Here is an 18,409-nt window from a genome sequence, read left to right on the forward strand (position 1 = left end):
CCTATAAAAGTGAGGGATATATCCCTATAAAAGCGAGGGTATATCCCTATAAAAGCCAGGGTATATCCCTATAAAAGTGAGGGATATATCCCTATAAAAGCGAGGGTATATCCCTATAAAAGCCAGGGTATATCCCTATAAAAGTGAGGGATATATCCCTATAAAAGCGGGGGTATATCCCTATAAAAGCGAGGGGTATATCCCTATAAAAGCCAGGGTATATCCCTATAAAAGCGAGGGAGGTGCCGCTCCGAGGTCCCTGGAGCCGGGAGGCCGCCAGGCTGCCCCGCCAGGAATTCCCGCTGTGCCCGGTTCTGGGGATTCGCCCCTGCTGGGGTGGTCGGGACAGGCGTCGGTTGGCGTGTTTGGAATGTGGGAATTGCGGAGCTCGTGGGTCGTGGAGAAGCGGGACCGTCCTCGCGGATCGTTCCCGGGTGGGAAATCACCCCGTGGTTCCCAAAGGTGGGATGTGTAATAACCTTGGGACGGCGTTCAGGGCTTGGGAGCGGCAAAACTCCTGGGTGGTTTAAAGGAACTGGATCTAAGGGAGAGGAAAACCAGCCCCAAGGTGGGAATTTTACTCTCCCACCTGGATAAAAGTTCACGGGGATGAATTCCAGCGTCCTCCTGCCTCCTTTTCCAGGTGGACAGGGAAAAACCATCCAAGTTCGTGTAGTCAGGGGGAGAGTTGTGGTTGGGAATAATGAAACCGTGGGAAGTGGCTTTGGCAAGGTGTCGATCCCTGGGTGTTGCTGACATTGGCACCACTGGAAAAGGCTTTCCAGGTGGGAAACGTGATCCAGGTGAAGGTATTTGGTGTCCCAGGTGTCGGTTTTCGGGGTCATGAAAGTGCCTTGGGGGGGTCTTAAAGCTTCGGATGGAATTCCAGCTGGGCCCTGGGACTGGGTGGGCTTGGATTGGGAATGGCTGAGGGGGGTCTGGAATGGCAGACAGGGGCCAAGAGCTCGGAACAGCATCTGGTAAATATTATTTATTATTTGTAAATAATGCAAACGACCTGGAATTCCTCCAGCCAAAACCACAAAGGAGCAGGGGAATTCTTCCCTTTTAAGTCAGGATTTAAATAAGAAATTTGGGATCCGGTTTCCGAAGTTTTGCTTCATAACGTGCTGGAGAGTGAGAATTCCAGGCTGCAGGATGGTGGATACGTGTTGGAAGTGCTGGTTTTGTTAGTGCTGACCCAAACCACCTGGGTTTGATCCCAGTTCCAGCTTAAGGGGCACTGGGACCTGCAAAATCCAACCAGAACCCCGGGAAAAGGGATAAAATTCCCCAGAGTTCTGTTGTTTGTGGCAAAGGGGCAGTGAGGGAGAGAAACTTCCCTGTTCCTCTTCCAGAGAGCTGGGGAATAATGGGGCTAAAACTGAGGAACCGGGGGAGGGAAGTGGGGAAAATCCTCCTTCCAAGGCCAAAAAATATCCTGAAAAATAAGGGAAGTTGGGGAAAGCCAAGTGGGATTAATTGGGACTTAATTCCTCCAAACGAGGGCACTCGGAATTCTGAGCTGCAGTATCAGGGATGGCTTTGCAAAAATAGGATTAAATCCCTTTTCCAAGCTTTCATGCCGTAGAAAACTCTCCTTAATCCTGATTTTTGGAGGGTTGGGGGGGTTTTTCCAGCAGCTGGAAAAATATAGGAGGGGAAAGTGTTAAAATTTGAGGGTGGAAAACGGCTTGGAAAAGATTCCAGTCTTTCCCAGGGCTGGGAATTATTTATTAAACTTCCTTGGATTAAACCAGCAGCGATCCCGATGTGTCCCAAACATCCCTGTCTTGCCTGAAGGGTTTTTTTTTGGGAATTAAGACTTTTTTTGGGAATTAAACTGGAACGAGCAGCTTTATTTCGGGAATGTGCACCTGCTTGTCCTTCCCCCTCCCGTTCCTTCCTTCCCAAATAAATAATGTTCGCTCCCAACTCTGCTCCCAGCAGGGATCCAGCTGACCCAGAGGAACGTCCCGAGCCGGATTCAGCCCCGGAATGTGAGGAAATTCCCCAGAAAGATGCAGCAGTGGAGATGGGGTGAGTGAGACCATTGAAATCCCCTCCTGGAGCTGCAGGGCTGGAATTTTTAGGGAGAGGGGAGCGGATGAAAGCGCCCTTTGTGCCGTGGGACAGACGGGCTTTTGTGGGGTCTGTGGAGAGCTTGGAATGTTTCTTCCTGCTGGGATAGTTTGGAGTCAGTCAAGCCCTTCCCTCCAGGCCGGTTTTGAGCTGGTTTTTCCCTGATAAATCCGTGGGATTGTGGATTTGGGGATGTCCTTGTGGGGATCTCGGAAGGGAAATCAGAGGAGGGGAAAAAGCTGGAGAATTTCCCAGGTGCAGCAACTCGGGACTTTTAAGGTGGAAGAAACTGGGGTGGTTTTCCAGGTTTTGATAAGAAATGGGAAAGTCTGCTGGATTAAAATCGGATTTCTGGGTGTTTGGAGAGCACAGGGAGTCAATGCCGAGGTTTTTATCCTGCTCTTTTTTGGTGCTGGAAGCTGGAAAAGGTGTTTTTTTTTTTTTTTTTAATGGAGTTAAATGCCTGTAAAATGTGCCTCTAAGTGATTGAAAATTCCCGTAAAACAGTGGATTATTAATTAATTTAATTAATCAAAACATCATTTTAGGAATTTTAGGAAGGCTAATGTGGAAATTAGGATATAATGGATATTCTGGGAGCAGCTGAAGTGCTCCACACCCTGCAAAATGTGGGGTAAAAAAGTGCTGCTGGAGCTCCTGGGGGATTTGGGATAAAGGATGGAATTCCTTTAGGAAAAACATCACTCTCTCCTCAGAGATTTCTGGTTTTCCTTCCTCCTTTTTATCCCTTTCTTTCCTCCTTCCACTGGATCCCTCGCCCGGGATTTCTTGGAAAAGATGTCCAGCTAAAAGATAGAATAAAAAGCTTTGGAATATTTACCTCTTCCTTGCAGCAGGAGTAGAAAATCCTGTCAGGAATTCTGCCCTGGGCTCCTAATCCTTGAAATTCCAGACTCTTTTTTAGCTCAGATCCTTCCTTAGCTGGACTTGTGCTCCTGCAGATCCCTGGAAATCCTCCTCCCACCCCATCCACTGGCATTTATCTCCTTCAGCTTGACTTCAGATATCTGTGGAATTGCGTGAAAATTCCCGGCTTTTCATTCTCTCCAAGCTGAGATTTTTGGTTCCTGGGCATGGAATATTTTAATTCCCTTAGTGTGGAGTTAAAAGCAAGTGGGTTCCTTGGGATGGTTTGGAGCCTAATGAGGGTTTTTTCCCTGAAAACAGGACACAAGGAGCAGTTTGGAGTCTTAAATTCCAAGTTTCCTGGTGTTTTGCGCTTTCCATTTCACCCAGCAAAGGTCCCAGAGCAACTCCTGGATAATCCATAAATATGGGAATGCCACCTTAAATAGGTGCTCTGAGCGTTTTCCGTGGGTTTTTTCCCTCTGGAACATGTTTCCTTGGGATTTCTTGGCTTAGAGGAAGGATTATCCCGTGGACCTGAGTGATGCCGAGCTTAGATCCAGGCAGGATTCGGGACAGAATCCTGATTTCCTGAAGAACAAGGAATAAAATGGTGAATCCATCAGGCCACCTTAAAAAAAGCTGCCCTGGATAATGGGAAGAGGCAGGAGAATCCAGGACATTCCCGTTGTAGTAGTTGGGGCAATCACTACAATGGGAAGGGGGAGACTGGGGGGGAATTCAGCCTTTCATTCCCTGAAAGGGGCTTTTCTTCCCTGAAAAACTCCACTGGAAGCAGTTCTGCTGCTCCGGGGCTGCTGGAAGCTGGAATTGCCACAGTGGGATGGAATTTAATATTCCATGGAGCCCCAGCTTGTCTTTTCATCCCAAATCCCTGTCATTTGTGCCTGGTGTCGACACGACCCGGATGTATTTTTGGAATATGGGTTTCAGCTCCCAACAGGGAGCCTCTGGAGGCCTGGCTTTTCCCTCTGGATCTTCTCAGTGATCCTGCAGATTGGCAGCTTGCTCCCGTGGGAGAGGAACTCTTTCACCTCCCAGGGAAATCAGGACAAGTCGGATGCTGCTCCTGGCTTTGCAGCAGCCTGGGAACGTCCCAAAGAAAAGTGGATCCGGCCCCTTTTTTTGCTGGATCCTTCCCTTTTTTACCTGGATCCCACCCTGCTAGTGCCAGATCCCACCCTCCTTGTCCTGGATCCAGCCCTTCTCGTGGCAGATCCCACCCTCCCTGTCCTGGATCCAGCCCTTGTGGCAGATCCTGCCTTCCTGGATCCCATGTTTACAGTCCTGGAATGGTCTGGGTTGGAGGGGCCCTCGAAGCCCATCCCATTCCCACCCCAACCCCTCCCACTAATCCAGGTGGCTCCAAGCCCCGTCCAGCCTGGCCTGGAGCACTTCCAGGGATCCACAGCTTCCCTGGACAACCTGTTCCCTGGGCATTCCTTGTATGTTTTTCACCCCAATTCCAAGTTCTCTCCAGAATTCTGTCCCCAAACCCTCCGGCAGCGGCGGAGTTTTCCCGATCCGGTTCTCTGCCCTCCATTCCAGGCTATCCCAGCCTTTCCACCTCCCCAGTCCTGCTTTACCTCTCGGCCACATTTAACCTTCGGAGCCACGTTCCCGTTTTCCCTGCTCCCATCCCTGCTGATCCAGCAGTTTGTCCCCATCTCCATGGCGCCGGAGCGTCCGCCGGTGACATCCGATAAATCGGGAGCGCTTGGGGGTGAACCGGATTTTCCTCGGAGAAGGGAAGCACGAGCCCTGCCAGAGGAAGCGGGAAAACTTCCCGCTCGCTCCGCTGAAAGTCGGAGAAGTCCCACCCTTACCAAAAAAAAGTGAAGCGGGAATTTGTGGTTTCTCAAGATCTCTGTGGATCTTTGTTTTCTTCCCTGGATAAAACAGGGAATGAGGATGGATTTCTTGGAGAGGTTCCCTTCCCCTCACCTCTCATTTTTCCCCTATTTTCTTTCACTCCGAGTCTTCCTCCTGAGCTTAATTTGGGGCAAAAATAATCCAGCATGTGGAAAAAGGAGCACTGGGAAGTGAGAGGTGCTTTTCCTGAACCATTCCATCCGTATTCCAAAGCTGGAAAGATGGGAGCTTTCCTAAAATCCAGTGGTGTGAGAGGAACGTGGGGCAAACTGTCTTTGTGGAGCTGTGGTGGTAAAACTTGTTCCCGGGGGAATCCACGGCTGGAAAACCTTTTTCCCCTCTAATTTTTCTGGCTCTTCCTGGATCAGTGTGTTGCCTGTGGAAAAGACTCTTTATCCCTATGGATTTTGTTGAAAAGAGGGATGGTGAGCTCTCCCGTTTGAACCCCTGGGAACAGCTGTGGGGCCATCGTGGAATTTAACTCCGTAGGGAATGGGGGCATCCCGCAAATCCAGCGTTGTCCTCGGTTATTCCAAGTGTGGGATAAAGAGCTTTGGAACCCTTAGTTTGCTTTGGTGGTGGCAAAGAGAATTTATGGATTCTGGGAGGCCTCGCTCCGACTGTTCCTCTTGGATGAGGGCGGAGGAGCGAGCGGAGGCGGCTCCGGAGGCGGGAATCACGTGGGAAGCTGCAGAAAAGGCTCATTCCTCGGGGAAGGGGCGGCTGAGTAACTGTGGAGCCTCCTGGGAATTCTGACAGAGCTCCTGAACATCCCCTGCGGGACAGGGAGCAGGAATTTGGGGGGGGGGAAATGGGAATGTGCCGACCTTGGAAGTGTCTCTGTTATTAACGTGCAGGTTGTGTTTTATCCTGGAAAAAAGGGGGATCAGGGGGAGCTTCTCGTTCCCTACAAATCCCTGCCTGGATGTTGGAGCAAGGTGGGATCAGGCCCTTCTTCCAGGGAATAGGTGACAGGAGAAGAGGGAACGGCCTCAAGTTGCAGCAGGGGAGGTTTCAATTGGATATCAGGGAAAATTCCTTCATGGAAAAGGTGGCTGGGCATCGAAACAGGCCCCATCCCTGGAGGGATTTAAAATCCCTGTGGATGTGGCACTGGGATGTGGATTAGTGGTGGCCTTGGACGGTTGGATTTGATGATCCTGAAGGTCTTTTCCAGCCTTAACCATTCCATGATTCCCTGTGTGCAGAAGGTGCTCCTGAGGGGTTTGGTTTCAGCTCTTCCCGTGTCCTTCATGGCATAAAGAAGCCCGTGGTTTGTGTCCAGGGATTTCCAGGCTCCTTGGATGTTTGTTCCCTGGAATGGTTTGAGACTCTGATTTGCAACCATTCCTGGTTGGAACTCCAGGGATTATCCCATCCCATCCCACCTTTATTCCTTGGGACACACAAGGCTTATTTTGCTCCTGGAGGGGATGATCCCACCATGGAATGGTCGTTTTCCTTCTCCTGGGAATGGTGGAGAGCAGAGGAATTCCCGCTCTCCTCCATATCCGGGAGCTGCTCATCCTTGTTCTCCGGAGCGTTTGGGCTGTTCCAGAGGGGCTGGATGAGTTGGGATGGATACCCCAAGACAGTAGGAGCTCCCAGGGGAGTAATGGATGGAGAGAGTGTCCGGACTCAGGGACAGGGAGGGGGATTTTGGCCCGAGGAGGACTCTCAGTTGTGAATTTCGGGAATGGCGGGGGTTCAGGCAGCGGAACTGATCCGGGGCGGATCCGAGCGGCTCCGGCCGCTCCCAAACCCTCCTGGCCCAGGGGAGCGGAAGGGAATCCGGAATCCGGCTGTTTGTTCACTGGGTGCTCATCCAAAGGCTCCCACTGATCTGATCCGACGTGGCAGCCGGGGGTGGGAGGGGCTCCGGAGCCTCCTCGGAGGTGAGTCCCTGGACAGGCCGAGGGAAAGGCGGAGTTGCCCAAGGGAATGTGGAAATGTATCCAGCAGGAGCATCCCGGGCTGTACTTCCATCCACCTGAGCTCCTTATCCTCCTGAACTGTGTGCCGAGGGACAGGTCAGTCCTGGGACGTCCTGGTTGGACGGGATCCACCAGGATCCTGGAAATCTGACTCCGGTTGCCCTTTTTGTCCCCGGCTGCCCTTGTATTTATCCGATGGAAAACTGGTTTTCCAGCTGCTTCCTTTCCTCGTTAACTCTTCACTGATCACCAAAGAGCAGGACCTGGACGGGGGTGGACTGGGGAGAGCGGGGCCCCCTTCCCACTGCACTGGGTGGAACGAAGCGTCTCATTCCAGGGAGGCTTTGGGAGGTTCCCTTTTTCTTCCCCTTTCTTGTCCCTGGAGCTGGGAAGCGCCGCCCTTTGGAGCAGGAAAAGCAGGGAAGGGAGCGGTCGGAGCACCCGGGAACCTTTTGGCTCGGAGCGAGCCGATGTGTGGCACGAAAATCCCGGGGTTAACAGGGATTTGTTCCGCAAACCGGTGGCCCGTGAGCTCCCTGGGATTGGGCCAAAACACTCCCTCCTGGCCATGGGAAAACACGGCCCCGGAGCCTCCGGAGCACGAGGGCTCAGCATTCCCAAAAAAAACAGTGAGTTGGGCTTCTAGGTTTCCTTTAATGTTTCGGGAAGTTTTATTTTGGGAAATTAATCCCCTTTTTTTCCTTCCCTCTGGAGAACTTTCCCCGTTCCAGCGTGGCAGGGCTTGGAGATTTTATAGGGATGGGAGGAGCCGCAGGTGGATCTTCTCCCTCTGCATCCGGCCCTGCAAACCTCTCACCTTGGACAAGGTGTCATTCCAGAGGGTGGGATACTGGAATTCCTGGTTGTCCGAGCCTGGAGAAGCGGGAGATCCTGCTCCCAGACCACTTGTTTCCCTGGATTTTAGGCCTCTATCCTGTTCGCTCAGCTCCTGCTGCCCCTCCGCAGGAGTTCCCCGGGAATTTGCGTTTCCACTGGAGTTTCTGTTTAAACTTGGGATTTTTTTCAAGGGAGAAAGTGACAGATGCCAATCAGGAGAGAGGAAAAGGGAGGAATTCGGGATTATCCGACACTTGGTGGCCCTCAGCGCTGAGGCTGCTGCTCCTTTCTGTGGGAAAAATGAGGAAAGGGTTATTTTTCCCTTTCTCCCTAATTTTTATGGTGTTCCTGCTGCTTCATGAGACATTCCTGCTCTTGGAAAAGGAGATGAGCTTGGAAGTTCTTATGTTCCTATGGGAACAGATCCTTGCAAGGGGCTTGAGGCCTCATTTACAAGGAGATTTGTCAGGAAAGGTGGGAAATGGATTTAATTCCTGCCTGGAGTGGGAAACTCTGATTCCTTCTCTCCCTTTTGGCTCCTGACTGGGAGTTTTCCCAGTTTTTTCCAATCCTCAAGGATGCTTCATGGCCACAGAGTTAATTCCAAGTTGGATCAGAAGCTGTCTGAATCCACCCTGTGGTCCTTTTGCTGACTTGGCAAAAAAAAACAACACCCCTTTTTTCTGGGATAAGGGCAGGAAAAAGACCACTCTGGATTCCAGGTGCTCCCAGAGCAGGCTTTGGAATCCCTTTGGAATGAGTTCTCCAGGCTTAATTATCTCTGAATCCGCTTTTCCCACCTGTGTTCAGAAAGGTGGGTGGGGAGAAATTCAGGAAAACAGCTGCATTCTGGGAATTACAGGGAATTTCAGTCCCAAAGTTAAGTTGGAAAATGGAAGCGGCCAAAAGAAAAGGGCTCCATCCATGAGGTTTTTGACAGGAAGCGTCTCGTTCCCAGGGAAATTCCATGGAGAACAGTCACCTGCTGTGGGATGGGGCCTGGATGGGGGTGTTGGGATCCTGCCTCAGGCATTTGTGGAATTGTTTCCCTTTGGGAGCTTCCCAAGGAAGCCACTTGTGCCACTGCGCCGTGTCCGGCGCATCCAGGACTCTTCCCGTGGGTTATAATCCCTTATTTCCTTGGAACTTTGGGATCTGGGATTCCTGCCTGAAGGAATCCCAGATTTTGTTCCGAGGGGATTTGGTGCCTTTTTTAATCCCCCCATATTGGATTTCCCATTAATCCGTGGCTGTTGTCAATTATGGCTCTTGGGATTGAAGTCCTCCGATTTTTCCTTGTTCCCAGTGTTTAGGATGGAACTGGAATGAACTGCTTCCAGTTGGAATTAACTAACTGGGAGTGCAGGAAGGTTCCCGTGCTCCGGTGAAGGAGCAGCTCTGCCTTCCTTGGAGCCTTTTCCTTGGAACTATTTCGGGAACATGATTTCATCTTCCTCGTGGAGAGGGGGAAAAGCCCACCCTGGAATTCTGAGGGTTCCCGAGCTCCTGTGAAAAATCGTGGGATTGTGGCTCAGAAATTCCCTAAGAATGGGTGTGTTGGGAGGTTGCAGGAAGGAAAACTGAGTGGGTTGTGTGGTGCTGGATCCGTGTTCTCCGGACACGAATGCAGAGGTCATTCCATGTCCTTGCTGGCAGCCTGGAGCGGGAACGCGATGCCAGGAACAACTTAGGGAGGAGTGTTAAAGAGGCAGGATCCTTTTCCGGTGGCTCCAACATCTTCCCTCCTTGTTTTCCCTTGGATGTTTCACCTCTGGATTCTTTGGCTCCCGTCCTGACAATGTGAAGTCCCGTGGCAGGGTTGGGAATTGCTGGATTTGGTGCTCTTGTGCAGGTGAGCTTTTGTCCCAAGAACTCCAGAGCCTGGGTTGTCTCCCTGCTGTTTTCCTGGTGGGAACAGAGGATTTTCCCGTTTCCAGCTTTCCTTCAGGCTGGAACACCTTGGAAAAATTCCAGCAGCGCCAGGAAATCCTTGAACTGAGGGTGAAGGGTTTGTAGTGTCATTCCATGTCCTTATTCCCGTGTTCCAGAGGGATCCTTTGGGCCTGTTGGGGTGGTTGGAGCTCTGCCGGACACTGATCCCAGCTGGGATCGAGGAATACTTTGGAGGGAGGGAGAAACCTGTGGATGTTCATGTTTTCCAGCCTAAGGAGTGCTTGGGTTCCTCAGGTGCTGGACAATTCCAAGCTGGATGCTGTAGCTGACTTTTCCAGGTCTGTCTGCTTGGCTGTTTTCCCTCATGGAATGGCAATATCCCAAGGGCTGAGACACTTTTCGTTATCCCAAGTGGCTCCAGGCTCCATCCAGCCTGGCCTTGGACACTTCCAGGGATGAGGCAGCCACAGCTTCCCTGGGAAACCTGTACCAGGGCCTCCCCACCCTCCCAGGGAAGGATTCCTTCCCAATATCCCACCCTGTGTCAGTGGGAAGGGCTGGGATTCCAGAAATATTCCTTCAGGTTCTGTTCCATCAAATGGGTTTGCAGGAATAATTCTGGGATATCCCGATTTTTCCAGGAAGGCTCGAAAAACTGCGGAGTTTTGGACAGGGAATAGGTTTTGCTGGATGAGGTTCCAGGTTGGTGCTCTTGGGAGGAGGAAGAAGGTGTTGGAAAGTGGGAATTTGGGAAGGTTTGGGGAGCAATGGGAAAAGGCTGTGAAACACAGACGTGGCATTTCCAGGGAATTCACAGCATTTGGGAATATTCCCTCTTTAACTGCCGCAGGATGAGCTCCTCAGATAGCCTGGTGTTGTCTTCTGCTGGGAATTTTTTTTGGAATTTGGGAAAAGAAATGGATTGTTTGGGACTGGTAAGAGGCAGGAACTTGTAGGAGTTGATGGGTTTGGAGTGACCTGCTGAAAAATCCTTGGGAATGGTTTGACTGGATCCGTGGGGCTGTTTGTGGGAATAGAGGTGCCATGGGAGAACCTTGGGCAAAGGGGGATGTTTGGGAATTGTCAGCAGCAATCCCTTAGTGAGGGATGACGTGGAAAAACAGGGAGAGCTCTGTTGGGTCATCCACAATAGCCTGGGGAGAGCTCCTAAATCCACGGCTCATCCCGAGGGATTTTGGGATACGACAGGGTATCCGTGGCCTTTGGGGACAGACATGACCTGATCTTCCCCAGGCTGATTTCTGGGAATGTGGGATACAGGCACGGCCTTGGCCAAAGGAAACAACGACTGATGGAAATTCCTGGAATAACCAGGCAGCACCGGGAAAACGGGAATAGGTGGTGCCCAGGTCAGGTTTGGGCTGTTTGAAGCCAATTCCCAACATTGTTGAGCCTGGAATTGTCACAGGTTTGGGATCCGCGTTTATTGAGGATAAAGCATATCAGGAACAGATCCCAAAAAACTGCCTGGATAGCCCCGATTCCCAGCGTTTTTGACTGGCAGCTGGACGTACAGCTTGGTCATGGAATGTGGGAAGAGGAAAGCGGGATGAGTTACGGGTTGGTGTCATGGGATAAGTCGAGGGTCACGAAGCGGGAAAAGCACAGTCTGGGAATGCCGGTGAGCAGGGAGCGGAGCTGAGGGGCCCTGTGGAAGGCCCTGGAATTCCCTCCTCCTTCAGGAGGGAGGGAAACGGGCACCGCTCGTAATTCCCGGGATGCGAGCAGAGCGTTCCGTCGGGGGGAACCTCTCCGGAGCGATTCCCGTCCCCGCGGAGCCGCCTCTCCGGCGCTCTCCCGGCCGCTCCGCTCCTCTCCGGCACATCCTTGGGGAGGGGAGCCGGGAAGGAGCGCCAGGGAACGCTGCTGACCGCCCAGTTTTCCCGCAGTTTGGCAGGGATTTCCCTGCTCTCCCACTTCCTTCACTCTCCCCGTGTTGGCAGCGGTGGGTCCCGGGGGCTTTCCCGGGATGTGACTCATCCCCAGGGAATTCCTGAAGCAATGAGTCAAGTTATTGGGAAAACTGTTTGCCCGCTGCTGTAAACCAGGGAGCCAAGGAGCCGCCTGCAGTAGGACAGAGAGGCGATTCCTAGTGGGAATTCTTTTGGAATGGCGCGGCTCGTCCTCTCTCTTCCCAAAGGCGTTTCTTCCGGACGAGCCGGAGCAGGGAGACGCCCCCAAATCAAACAGTGCACCGGGAAATATCCTCCGGGGTTTTTTTTTCCTGCCTTTTTTTTTTGAGCTGGTAAGAATTCCAGGGTGGAAAGCTGTCGGGATTGTAGGGAAAAGTAGCTTTTCCTAAGGGAATGAGGCTCCGTCTGAAGCGGTCTGCGTGTGAGCACCGCTTCCCGCTTGGATCTGCCCTCGCTGGCTTTGCCCACCCCTTGGAATTTTTCCTATGGAAAAACCACTGGCTGTGTGGTGAACAACCGGAAATTAAGGAAACCAAGGAGTTTTCCTTCCCGGTAATTCCATCCAGGAAGCAGGTTTGGGATGCTCAGCTGCCCATCACTTACAACAGTGAGGTGCTTCCGGTATCCATCACCTCATCCCGGCATCCCATTCCCACTCCAGCCGAGCTTTCCCTGCCGGCTGTTAACCGGGAGTGGATTTGATCCCCCCTCTGGAACATCAGGTTCTCTTTCAACCCCCAAATTAATTTGGATTTCATCCCTCTTTTTTTTTCCCCCCCCGGCAACTTGGCCGTTATTTTTGCCGGAGCTCGGGAGCCGTCGGGAAGCTGCTCCGTGGGCTCTGCCGGCAGGGAATGTGGGTGGCTGCGGCACCGGCACAGGCACTGGGGGAGGGGTTTAACTCCCTGAGTTCTCAGCAGCCTTGGATTGGGCTCCTTCTCCGCTCCCAGATTCCCGAGAATGGGCTGGTGGCGTTCCTTGACTTGTCATTCCCGAGGGCTTCGGGTTTTCCGTAGGGTGACGAGCGTGGAGCTCTGGAGGTAAATTGTGCTCTGGCTGAGGTCAGGGAGAAAAACGTTGGGAATCTTGGAGCTGTGGGGGGAGGATTTTTCATCCCTCTCCAAGTGTTTAATTTGGACAGTTGGAATGTCTCCCTGTCTTAAGGAGTTATCCCTAAAAACCTCTTCTTCTTTGGATGGTTGGGAAGGTCTGGAATTAATAAACCTTGTTGGATCTTTGGTACAAGGAAGACATGGAGATATCCAGGGAAGGGTTTGGAGCACTGGGAGCGGCTGAGGGAGCTGGGAGGGCTCAGCCTGGAAAAAAGGAGGATCAGGGGGAGCTTTTTGCTCTCCACAAATCCCTGCCTGGATGTTGGATCCTGGCGGGATCGGGCTCTGCTCCTGGGGAACAAGGGAGAGGATGAGAGTGAAAGGCCTCAACACACTCCAGGGGAGGTTTAAATTGGATATTAGGGAAAATTCCTTCCTGGAAAGGGTTGTAAAGCATTGGAACACTCCAGCGGTGGAGTCCTCATTCCTGGAGGGATTTAAAATCCCTGTGGAAGTGGCACTTGGGGACATGGATTAGTGGTGGGCTTGGAAGTGCTGGGGAATGGTTGGACTCGGTCCTGGAGGGCTTTTCCGGCCTTTATGGTTCTGGGATCTGGAAAAATCCTGGCCTGTGGGGTGTCACTGGATATCCAGTGGGGAGAACCCTTGGGATCACTGGTTTGTGGGATGCAGTTCCTGGGAACAGGCTCTGGATTGGTCCTGGTTTTTTAGAGGAGACGTATTCCAAAGGAGAGGATTTCTTTTTTGTTTCTCCTTAATTTGGGGAATCCCTTATCCTGCTTTTTACCTGGGAACAAGTGCTGTGAGTGGCACTTTCGGGACTTTTCCATCCATTAGGATTTCCAAGGTAATCCTGGTTCTCCTGGCGACTCCACCACTGTGAGCAGGTGCCTGCCAAGGAGAAAGAGGGATTTTTCTGGTTAAATCATTTTTCCTTGTTAAACCATTCCCAGGGTAACAGGTGGGAAATGTCCATTTTGAAGGACGTGTGGGATTCAGGAGACCTGCTTCCACCCGAGGCAGGAATTGGGGGAATGGTGGGAAAAGGGGATGGATGGAAGCAAGGAGAACGTGCTCCTGGGTGTGGTTATGCTCCAGAGGGGCTTTGGGAAGGAATATTAGGGATTAGCTGGGATGGAAGGAACGTTAGGGATTAGCAGGGCTCTGTCCTGGTTGCACCAACCTTGTGTCCATCCCCGCTGCAATTCCAGGGGCGGATTTACCCCAGGATCTGGGGGTTAAACCCGTGGGATGAGCAGGTGAGTCCTCGTTCCCTGGGCTTTGAAGGGCAGTTCCTGCTCCGAGGTGTATTTTGGGAATTTGTGTCAGTGGGCAGGTCCAGCTCCAGCCTGATCCCATGACGTGTGTCCCGGTGACTTTGGGGAGGGGACGGAGCCGCCTCATCCCGAGGGAGCCGCAGCCAAACTGTGCCAAGCCCTGGGAGGCTCCTGGAAGCCCCAAGCCCCGGCTCTGCCACGGACTCGTTTCGTTCCCTTCTCCTTGGAAAACGGGAGATCATCGAGGAGGATCTTAAAGATATTCCCTAAGTTAAAATCCCCATTGATTTTTGTTCCGTGATGGGATTTGCTTACAAACAGGGCTCTTCAATGTTGCATTAGTCCGTGGAATATTCCTTACGTTGGGGTCTGATCCCTAAATCTCAGTGAGGGCACAACTCTCCTCGCAGCCTTCCAGCAGCTGCTTCCCCTTGGGAAGGAGCTTTCCCTGCAGTTCCTGCGGGCTCTGCTTCCAGCGGGTATGTCCGGAAGGGAAAGGGCTCGTCTTCCTTTGGTGCCGTGGAATTTGTCCCCCCAGCCTGATTTTGATGGAATCCTGGAATGGTTTGGGTGGGAAGGGACCTTAAAGCTCATCCAGTTCCAGCCCCAACACCTTCCACTATCCCAGGTTGCTCCAGCCTGGATTTGAACACTTCCAGGGATGGGGCAGCCACGATTTCCCTGGGAAATCCATTCCAGTGCCTCCCCATTCTCACAGGGAAGGATTTCTTCCCAATATCCCATTTAACCCACCCTCTGGCAGTGGGAAGCCGTTCCTCCATGTCTTGTCACTCCAGGCCCTTTTCCAAAGTCCCTCTCCAGCTCTCTTGGAGCCCCTTTAGGCCCCTTTTTTCCCTGGAGCCTTCTCCAGGCTGAGCCATCCCAGCAAATTCCTCAGGCCGGCTTCGGGACACTCTGTAGGGATGTCACCACATCCCCCCTTCTCCCTGCGAGGCGAGAACAATTCCCAGATTGTGTGGAATCAACTCGGGAATAGAAAGGGCTTCATTTAAAGCCCTTCAGAACAGCTGGAAGGGGCCCGATGGAGTCGGATCCAGGGCGGAATTGATGATTTCCGGCAAGTCCGGTCGGTGTCCTGTGGGAACAGGAGGGTTCTGTGGGCTGTGGGGGGATGATCCAGCCTGTATTCCATGTGGGAAGGAAGGACGTGGCATTTCAGCCAGGGAAAGGGATCCCGGGAGCCTCCTGGGGAACAGCAAAGGGCTTTGTCCCGGAGCGGCACCTGCAACCGTCCCCCGAGGCCTGGAAATCCCGGATTTTGGGGAATTCTGTAGCCCCGAGCAGTGGAGATGAACGTGTGGCTTGTTTTGAGGGAGTCTCTTTGAGCTCTGGAATTTGGGGAGAGGGAGCTGGCAGGGGTGAGGTGGGATTGCTCTGTTGTACCTGGATCGTGGGAAGGTGCCGGAGGGGAAAGGCAGGGAATGAATATTGGGATAGCAGGGCTTGCTCCATGCAGACGTTCCCAGGGATCCGTCAGAAGGGGGAAAAACTCCTGGCAGATCCCATTTCATTGTGGCTTGGGCCTCCCAGCTTTTGCTCTGGACTGCAGGAGGTTGGGAATCCATCAGGGTGGGAATGCTGAGAATATGGAAGCAGGGATGGGGATTTGCAGGGAGTTGTGGATCTGTGGATGCAGGGATGGGGATTTGGAGAGGGTTGTGACCCTGTGGATCCAGAGATGGGGATTTGCCAGGGTTTGTGGCTTTGTGGGTGCAGGGATGGGGATTTGCAGGAGCTGTGACCCTCTGGATGCAGGGATGGGGATTTGCAGGGAGTTGTGGATGCAGGGATGGGGATTTGCTGGGAGTTGTGACCCTGTGGATGCAGGGATGGGGATTTGCAGGGAGTTGTGGATGCAGGAATGGGGATTTGCAGGGAGTTGTGGATGCAGGGATGGGATCTGCAGGAGTGGGAGCACTGGGCTGTGTGGGTGCTGCTGTGCCTCGGGAATGTGGGTGATCTGGGAGCTTCCAGCAAATCCTGCTCCTGGATTTGGGTGGTGGGAGTGGGTGACTCCGGGGGTGCTGCCGTGCCGTGGGTGGGCTCCTGCCGTGCAGGATCCAGGCACGGCCCTTTTCCATCGGCTCTTCCCTGTGCGCCTTCTCCCGGAGCTCCTTTCAGGTGGGATGGGGGATTAGGCAGATCTGGAATGTTGTCTCGCTGGAGCCTTTTTCTCCCCTGCTCTTTTCCCCGAGCCTTTCCCTCCGGGCAGGCAGTTCTCCCCTTCCCCCACATCCTGTCGGAGCCCGGAGCGTGTCACAAGGAATTAACGGCTGGAAAGGCCGGGAAGGCTCCTCTGGAACAGTCTCCTTTCTGTGCCCGGGTGGCCCCTCTGTGTGTCCCTTTGTGTCCCATCCAAGTCCCCTCCCCCTGGCCTTTCACTGGAGCCTCCATGGCCTTTCCCAGCGAGGCCCGATGCCATCCCGGAGCTCCCGGCAGCATTCCCGGCTTCTCAGCGGGAAGAGGGAGGAGGTTGGTGCCGCTGGAGCTCGGGAGGGTTTTCCTGCTCTCCCGTCTCCGCATCCCTGACAGCATCGCTCCCGACCCTCCTTCCCACAATCCACACACAATCTCCTCAGAATAGGGATGATGTCACTTCCTTCCAGAGGGTGCCGGGGGTGTGGAACTGGGGGGGAGTCACGACCCCTGGCTCTCGGCATTCCCGGGAATAAATGAGGGAGTTGCTCCGAGGATGATGCCCGGCTCTGTCGGCAGGCGATTCCCACGCCGTCCTTCCCTTTGCCGAGTGGGATTTTCCATGGCTGCACGAAGAGTTGGCTGTTCCTTCCTGAGCTTGTGATGCCCGTCTCCGTGGAATTGCACTTTTCCTGGGAAGCCCTGCCGGGAGAGGAGGATGCTCAGCGGCTGGACCACATGCCATGTAAGATTTCTGCTTCCATAGATCGTTCCCTGCTCCGAGGGGGTTCCCGGGGCATGTGCTTCCCTGATTTCAGTGCTGGGAGCTGGGGGGCTGCTTGTGCTGGGATTCGAGATCCCGGGAATTGCTCTCTCCAGCAGTTTTAGGAGCAAGGTGGGGATTTTGCTCGGGGCTGTTTGCACTCTGACCTTCCGCTCCCCTCCCGATTCCTCTGCTCCATCGCAGCTCCAGCATCCCATCATGTCATTCCCGGGATCGGCGAGGCTGGGCTGAAGCCGGAGATTCCTCCCACCGAGAGCTTTTCTGGGAGGGTTTTGGTCTCAGGCCTTCCCTCATCTCCCTCCTTTCCAAAGGCCCCAAACCTCGGGGTTTAAATCTGGGAGTCTTTGGGGATCAATTGGGAACGTTCCTGCAGTGCCCTGGGAGCTTTGTGGTGTCACTCCAAAGTGCAGTGACATTCCCACAGGGAGTGTCCCAGTGAGTGACAGGCTGCTCCGCTCCGGCCCCAGCCGTTGCTGTGGATGAGGAATTCCCATTGGATGTCGTTGCCGTCGTGGGTATCCCGGTTTTCCAGCTGGGAGAGGGTGGTGGAAGCTGGGAGAGCACAGCTGGAGAGTTATGGAAGGCAGGATGCAGCCGAGGGATGATGGGAATGGGGTCTGAGCTGGGCTGGGAGGTGCTGTCCAGAGGCAGGGAGGGAGATGCTGGAAGTGTATCCAGGTTTGCAATATCCAAGATATCCCAGCGGATATCCAGGAAGGAGTCTCCAGAGGGGCAGTTTGAAGGTAGAGCTGGAATGTGCTGATTGTTCAGTGCTAAGGAATTGTGAATCCAAGTGGTGTTGGAATTTCACCTTTGCTTTGTCTGGGGAGTGGAGCGTTTCCAAGGGCTGGAAGTGTGGAGCTGTGGAATCTCCTGGGATCTGGGGAGGTTCCCAGGTTGGAAGGTCCGGTCCAGGGGCTGTGTGTGTCGGCAAAGGGCGGGAGACTCTGGATTTGGGAGGTTCTGAAAAGTGTGTGTGGGGTGACCACACCCGCTGACCGGGTTGGATTTAGTGGGACAAGGTGGGAATTGGTGCCATGGTCTGTCCCAGTCCCAACATTTGTGGTACTTGGAATGTTCAAATCAGTTCAAATGTCATCCTGAGCAACCTGGGCTGGTGGAATGTGTCCCTGTCCATGGCAGAGAGGTGGAACTGGATCATCCATGAGCTCCCTTCCCATCCCTTCTGCAATTCCAGGAGCAGTTATTACTCCTTTGGAAGTACAGCTTTGGAGCAGCCTGGGCACTGCAGGGCATGGATGGAGCACTCTGGGAGCAGGGTATGGAATTGCCTGGGAAAAAATGGGATTGGAAGAGGAGCAGAGCTGGGATTTGGAATGGGGATGGGTCAGCTGGGAAAGCTTGGAGCACAGCCAAAGTGTGATGATCCCTGGAAGCACAGGAAGGGGACAAGTGGAAGGTGGGACGGGGATTAGGGCTTGGAGAGAGGGACGGGGGTTAGGGAATACGGGGAGGGATGGGCATTAGGGAATGGAGAAGGGGATGGGGATTAGGGAATGGAGAAGGGGATGAGGATTAGGGAATAGAGGGAGGGATGGGCATTAGGCAATGGAGAAGGGGATGAGGATTAGGGAATGGAGAAGGGGATGGGGATTAGGGAATGGAGAAGGGGATGAGGATTAGGGAATAGAGGGAGGGATGGGCATTAGGCAATGGA

At 53.3% G+C, this 18,409-nt stretch overlaps 1 protein-coding gene across 1 annotated transcript in view; it reads left to right on the forward strand.

The window, feature by feature from the left end:
- Positions 1-1,944: 1,944 nt before the first annotated feature.
- DAGLA (diacylglycerol lipase alpha) overlaps positions 1,945-18,409 on the forward strand; it is a 53,951-nt gene continuing 37,486 nt past the window's right edge. The window contains exons 1-2 of the mRNA XM_017838934.1: positions 1,945-2,040; positions 16,527-16,692. The gene's annotated coding sequence lies outside the window, so the exon portion shown is untranslated. The remainder of the gene's footprint in view (positions 2,041-16,526; positions 16,693-18,409) is intronic.

Source organism: Lepidothrix coronata, unplaced genomic scaffold (assembly GCF_001604755.1).
Source record: "Lepidothrix coronata isolate B3197 unplaced genomic scaffold, Lepidothrix_coronata-1.0 Scaffold369, whole genome shotgun sequence".
NCBI lineage: Eukaryota > Metazoa > Chordata > Aves > Passeriformes > Pipridae > Lepidothrix > Lepidothrix coronata.